The following is a 7873-nucleotide window of genomic DNA, read 5'->3' as shown; positions in this document are numbered from 1 at the left end:
AGTGTAATTACTAGTAAGAAAAGAATGGTACCTTTGGGATGTTGAGAGCATCAAGAAGTCCCAGGAGGTCATTAACAAGATCTATAAATGTTGTCTGTCCAGGTTCTGCTGGCTGTTCAGACAATCCATAACCTCTGTAATCAAAAGCAATGGCTCTAAAACAACCAGATTTGGCAATAGCCAACATTTGGTACCTCCAAGAATACCATATTTCTGAAACCCATGTAAGAATACAACAACTGGAGATGAAGAAGATTCACTCCCAATTTCAGCCACATGAAGTTTCAGTCCATTCACTTGTATGAATTTGTGGCTTATTTCATCCATTTCTTTTTCACTTCAACTTTAAAAGAGAAACAGTTTCCTTTTCCTATTTTTTTTGTGTGTGTCTGAGTGTAAAGACACGTGAGATGACTATTGCTATCCTTAAAAATATCGGACATCAGATCATGGCTTGCCACGTGGCAGGCCTGTTTAGTATAGAGGACATTTTATAACCCAATCTTTGAATTGTCGGGAATCATGAATTTGCAATTTTCTTCACGTAGAAAAGGGAAAAAGCACAAGATCTTTCATATATGTAATATAAAAAAAGCTGACCCCTTAACCAGAAGTCTCATACTTAAATTAGTGGGCCCTACGTCTACGAATCCGGATTAGATTAGTTAGAGTTGTGGTTTTCGGATATCGAATGTGCAACACCTTGTACCTTTAAACTAAGCCACGTTCATGATTTGGGACTTAGAAGACCAGACGAGAAGTGTTGGAATTAAATTCTTTTCAATTCAGTGAAACATCACTTTTTGCGATCAATTATACGGACCGTATAATTGAATACCGGCCGTACTTCCCTCCGTGAAAATTTATACGGACCGTACTTTGGTCCGTATCGAAGCATGAAAAATGAGATAATAGTCAAAATACCCCCCAACGTGTGACCAAAATGCCAACTACACACCGAACCTTTGCGGGGTCCTATTACCCCCTGGACAAATTTTTTCGTAGCAAAATGGCCGGCACTTTTTCTTTGATGTGTGAGAGAGCGTGAATACTGGCCGTAGGTGGCGCGTGACGGCCTTTAAAAATAATCTGCTATCGACTTGTTTTAGGCCTTAAACTACGGCAACTAAGCACATATGATGCAGTAGATAAAATTTGAACTCCCTCATTTTAAAGCTACTTCATCTTCATCTTCACCCTATTTAATATCCATCCCCATTTTTTGTTGTCAAAATAATATCCATTATAAACGAAAATCTCAGGCGAAGAAAATCCACATATGATTCCTTTAACAACTTGTTAAAGAACAACTTTCCACCATAAACGAAAATGCGAAGAAAAAAATGAAAAATGCGAAAGAAAAAGGAAAAATGCGGAAAAAAAATAAGGATGAAAAATCTAATCTTGTTAAAGAAAATACGATTGGAAGTTGCTTGTTTGGAGTTGCTACTTGTTGCTTGGTTGGAGTTATTTCGTTTTTTTACGCGGATTGCCCTTGCGAAATTATTTTTTTATTTTATGCTTGCCGAAGGCAAAGTCACGCCCCCTAATTTTTAGTTAAACATAACTAAAAATGCTGAGGGGGCATACAAAATTTAAAATATTTCAATAAAAAAAAACAAACTTTTGGTAGTTTTTTGTAGTTTTCCGATTAACCTTGCGGTGGGTGATGGCCTTGGATTTGCACTGCCTCGTACTCACTTAAACTCACCGCACATGCATGGCATTTCGATTCTTATTTAGTGATTAAAACTCAACTCATTGCCTTGCATGTGTATTTCGATTTGTTCTCATCTTTGTTTAGCTTATTAGCAAATTAGTGCTTACAAAATATTATAGAAAATTTACCTATCAATACGCAAGTTTGCGGCTAAGGAGACAATTGACATCCTCTTGAACAAGGGTGGCATCATCATTGCGACAAAACAATTGTTATTTCTTCATCTTTAATTAGAGATTTGATTAGTTCTAACAAAAAGATTGAAAACAATTCGACATGAAGCCTTTTACCTCTTTACTAGGTCTACCTAGCGCGAATGCGGTTTAATGGAGCTAGTCGCCCCTCAAGGCAAAGTACGCACTCCTCCGGTAGACTTTAGTTAAACATAACTAAAAGTACGCCGGAGGGGAACATACAAAATTTAAAATATTTCAATAAAAAAAAACAAACTTTTTGGTAGTTTTTGTAGTTTTCCGATTAACCTTCTGGTGGGTGATGGCCTTGGATTTGCACCGGTACTCGCTTAAACTCGGCTACACGTGCATGTGCATTTCGATTCTTATTTAGGCGATTAAAACTCAACTCATTACCTTTGCATGTGTATTTCGATTTCGTTCTCATCTTTGTTTAGCTTATTAGCAAATTAGTGCTTACAAAATATTATAGAAAATTTACTTATCAATACTGCAAGTTTGCAGCTAAGGAGACAATTGACATCCCTTGAACAAGGGTGACATCATCATTGGGACAAAACAATTGTTATTTCTTCATCTTTAATTAGAGATTTGATTAGTTCTAACAAAAAGATTGAAAACAATTCGACATGAAGCCTTTTACCCCTTTACTAGGTCTACCTAGCGCGAATGCGGTTTAATGGAGCTAGTCTTTGCACTTCAGGCAAAGTACGCCCCCTCAGGAGCTTTTAGTTAAACATAACTAAAAGTCTGCCGGAGAGAGGGCATACAAAATTTAAAATATTTCAATAAAAAAAAAACAAACTTTTTGGTAGTTTTTGTAGTTTTCCGATTGACCTTCTTGGTGGGTGATGGCCTTGGATTTGCTGCCCGTCACTCACTTAAACTTCCTTTTGCACGTACATATGCATTTCAGTTCTTATTTAGGCGATTAAAACTCAACTCGTTGCCTTTGCGTGTGTATTTCGGTTCGTTCTATCTTTGTTTAGCTTATTAGCAAATTAGTGCTTACAAAATATTATAGAAAATTTACCTATCAATACTTTTAGTCCCATAAAACATAACTAAAAGTATGCCCATAAAGACGTAAGTTTTCCTTAAGGTATAACTAAAAGTTTGCCTTATAAGGCAAAATTTAATGGGCAAACTTTTATCTGGGACCATAACTTTGTGAAGGAATTATCAAAGTTATGCTCGGACCGCATACTTATTATGCCAAGTCTACCCATAAGGCATAAGTATGTTGAGTTAGGCATAACTTTGGTAATTTCTTAACAAGTGTGCGTTAGAGGGCATACGAAATTTAACTACTCGCCTTGCGAATTTTTTTAAATTTTTATTGCGTGTGGGTTCGAACCTGAAACCTAAGAGTTTTAGCGAAGGGCAAAAATTAAAGATTTCAAATATGAGGGGCAAAATTTAAAGACCACCCAAAGCGAAGAACAATTCTGCGAATTGCCCGGTTATTAAACACTAATTCTTTGAGTTGATTTGGGAGAAAATTAAACTCCATTGCTAAGAATTTGGAGAAAGCTATGAAGAACACCAAATGGGTTTCTCTAAATTCTTGATTGTTTAATCAAATTAATGGATGAACTTTGTTCTATTTGGTGTTAGGAAGCTTCCTTTCACATTTGGGTTTGTTTGGATTAGATTTGAGCAAGTTGGTGTGATTTTTTTCAACTCTAGTGAAGATGATGATGATGATGATAATGTTGATGAAGATGAAGGAGAATTGGGTATGGGTTTTCAGATCCTTAATAAAAATGGAGTATGGAAAATTGAGAGTTTTTTTTTTTTTTTTGAAGAAGAAGAGTAGATGGATGGAGGAAGGGAAATTAATAAAAAATGGGGCAAAATTAAACACGTGGCACGTGGGCCGGGCGCGTGTGGACAACCGCCATTTAATATTTGGGGTTGGCATTAATTTCCGCATCCCGGCAAAGAAGAGGGCCATTTTGCTACTGAAAAAATTTGTCCAGGGGGGTAATAGGACCCCCGCAAAGGTTCGGTGTGTAGTTGGCATTTTGGTCAAACGTTGGGGGTATTTTGACTATTATCTCCATGAAAAATCTTAAGTCAATTGAATTTGCCAATTTATTAAATGCTTAAATATGGACCATACTTGGTGGCTGTATAAAGAAATACGGATCGTATCTCGATCCATAATTATTGTTAATTTTCAACCATGTTAAATACAGTCAGTTTATACGGACCGTATATCAAAATACGAACGGTATAAATGGACTGTATAATTTCCCGACTCAGTTAAGTATAAATACGGGACTTCAGTCTTTTATTCTATTTTTAATACCCTCAAGCCCTAGCATGAAGGTTCTCTCTTCCCACCACTAAAATACACCAAGGTAAGCCTATTCCAATCATTCCACGTGAATTCTAACATGTATCCATGATTGCTATATAAGAATTCATTATTCCTAACTTAGGGCTTTTAAGAAAACCCACCTCAAGGCTCAAGGTCTAAGCTTTTGGAATTCTATCACAAGTTTTGGAGCGTTTACAGGTATGTAGGGTTTCTATCTACGTGTGAAAACATTCTTGTTCTTCCCCACGCCACGTTCCTCCATGATTATACAAGAGTTCACCAAAACTAGGGTTTTAGCCATGTTCATGATAACCCTAAGTTCATGTACCATGATGTACCATGTTTGTATGATTATTTTGTTATTGTGTTTTAATATGCCCTTGTGGTTATTGAGAATTTGTCCGTAATCGATGAAAACCCATACTTTGCATTCCATGGGTTCTTACATGCAAGATATGAACTAGGCCTGTGCAGAAATCGGTTCAACCTGAATTTCCGAACCGATTCGAAAAAATTCGAATAATTCAATTTGGATAATACAATTCGATTTCGATTTCGATTTACAAATGCAATTGTAAAATATTACGGTTTAACGGTTCGGATACGGTTGGCTTCAATTATCAACCGAACCGACCCGAACAAACCGAATTTATATGCCACTAATGACTAATACTCTAATAGTCTAACTATATATATGCTTAATACTTAATAGTGAAGTAATATTTATTTAACTTCAGAAGTGGCGCAAATGAATGTCTGCATGCACACCTTGCACTGGATATTCATGGCCTTCTTGTTGGCCTCAAGCTGACTTCCCTTTTGGTCTTTCATCTTTTCGGTGCTCTTCTCACGAGCCATCTTTGCCTTTTGGCCATTGCCTCCACCCATGGTTTTGTTTGTTCTTTGATCTTAGCCTGTACAAATTAGAGTTTTTTTTGTTTTGGTTTTTTTGAGGATGCAAAACAGAGTTATTATCTTTGCTTCCGCAAAGTTGCAAGATCTTTGGATTATTAATTTGGTATATTTAATGTGGTGTTGGCGGATTTGTATGCTTACAAGTTGTCAAGCTCTTGTTTTGCTATTTATATGTTATTATGCTTGCAAGTTTATGGTTTTTTTCTTGGTTAATGTCTTGGTTATAAGGCTGAAAATTTAGAATCTCATTATTTTTTGTTATGTTTACTCTAAAACTAAAATGAAAATAGTTACTTGTTTAAATTTCAAACAAACCGAACAAATCGATTTGTGTAACCAAACCGAAATAATAAAAAACGAATCGAATTGAACCTAGAATGGATCGAGTTTGGTTGAGAATTTTAAAAAGTCGAAATTCGAAATTTCAACTCGATGATGGCCAAAACCGAACCGAACCGATTCGTGCACAAGCCTAATATGAATTATTATGTTTATTTTCATGAAATCCTACATGTCTTCATGTTTTCGTACAAGTTATATTTTTATTACCTTCATGTTGTAATACAAGCAAGAATCATGTTTACAAGCAAGTTATATAATTCATGGGCTACTAAGCCAACTATATCCATGTTCATGTTTTGGAGTTGCCAGGACACGAAGGCTCGGATAACTTTGAAACTACGTATGTCAGTGTAGGATAAGGATCACTCCGCCCAGTTAGGACAATACCTTCATGTTTACCCATTGTGGTTATTGGATCCATTCATGTTCATGTTCGTGTCTTGTACCCCCGGCAAGGTACAGGATGGCTTAGCTGGTCGGACAGAGATCAAACGCCATAGATTTACGTAGTGGTTACATGTCGGTTATACTAAGTCTCTCCCACTTAAAATGTTTTACTCATGTTATACACATATATTCATGTAAGATGATACTCATGTTCATGTTCATGTTCAACTTACAGATACAGTTTTGGTTTCAGTTCTATTATTCCATGTGCCATGCTTTATTTCATTCAGTTACTTTACAAAACAATACAATTCAAGTGTACTAACATCCCCTTTTATTGCCTGGGGGCCTGCATTTCACCATGCAAATTTACAGGATGACGGATCAGCACGTTAGGACTCAGCACATATCGGCTTTTGGTGAGCCCCATTCTATTCGGGGTTTTAGCTTTACTTATGCTTATTTCAGTCATGCAGTTAAGGTATGCCGGGGGCCTTGTCTCGATAAAATGTTTAGTAGTCAGATTCATGTCAGAGGTTTCATAGACTAATCAGTTATGTCATGTCAGATATTCAGAGTCTTCTATCCATTTTGGCTCATTATTATTATGGTTATTCAAACTACTCCGCATTTGATATTATGATATTTTCAGACTTATGATTTATGGTCCCACACTTTACTTAAATTATGCATGTTTATAGTATATTCCGCATCAGTTCATGCCCATGTTGAGTGAGCAAGCCATGTAGTTCGTTCGGTCACATGCAGTCAGGCATCGAGTGTCGTGTTATGCCCAGGCTATGGTTTGGGGCGTCACAGAATGCATAACGAAAAAGATACTAAATAATTAGCTCACTGCTTTTCAACCTATTCCTCTGCCACTAAGCAGAAATCCAAGAACTGTTCAATGCGCAGTATCAGTATCGAGTACGGACAAATTAATCTAGTGGTCATGTTGGCTTAGACCCTGTATTTTTATTTTTATTAAACATAAATATTTGATTACAAACCCAATAACTAAGATCGCGCAGAGACATTGAAATTACCAGCGGGTATAATGATCCTGCTACTGTGCAAAAATATGTTAGACATGCTCAATTGGGTGAAATTTTATAGTTAGATCGTGCGACTTTAAAATCCGATGGTGTTTTCCGTAGCAGCCCAAGGGGTTGATTACGCAGAATAAAACACAAAAAAGGGTAAAAAAAGAAAAAAACAACACGGAAGCAAAATTAGATTTATTCTTGAAACGTTATTGTTTTTCAATTAGGAGAGATTACTGAGTCGATATGATGAGCACCATAAATTACGTTGTCTAGTAATAAAACCAGTTATTACTGATACCTTCCTCCATAACCAGAGCTCGGAGAAAGAAGACATATAAAGAAGATGAATTTAAGTTATATACAATAAGTGGTATAACAATTTCGTAATAAAAGAGAAGCGAATAGAAAGGGGAAACAAATGTTTGCTCTAAACATTCTTAATATACAACACACAACACAAGTAGAATCGTGTAAATTCCACTAGATTATTCAAAGTAACTTTATAGCTGCAACCGGAATTGAGAAAATTAGACTAGTATGATGAAAGTTGCTCCATTACTTCTTGTATATCTCTTGCTGTGGTGGCCTTTTGAAATAGGAATATTCTTTGTATAAATGGAACTTAAACCAGATGTTAATGGAGCCCAAGCTAGAAATTCGAGGGTTGGTCTTGATTTTCTTTGAACTTTTAAATTACTGACATTAAGAAATGAAGGTCTTCATTTGACAACATCAAGACGTCGATAATGAATAGATAACGTTAATGCCTCGGTACCTATGTAAATCCATCATAGATGTTGTTAGATGATATTTGGCACAAATATCATGTTTTGTGTCATTTTACATCCTACTCTTATGACTTTTATCGCTTAATTCATGATGCAATCGTCGTATTTGAACTTATGTCGTCATATTTCATGTGTATAGATGCGAAGATGACAAA

The sequence above is a fragment of the Lycium ferocissimum genome, chromosome 11, assembly GCF_029784015.1.
Source record: "Lycium ferocissimum isolate CSIRO_LF1 chromosome 11, AGI_CSIRO_Lferr_CH_V1, whole genome shotgun sequence".
Taxonomy (NCBI): domain Eukaryota; kingdom Viridiplantae; phylum Streptophyta; class Magnoliopsida; order Solanales; family Solanaceae; genus Lycium; species Lycium ferocissimum.
Note: the sequence above shows the minus strand (reverse complement) of the source record.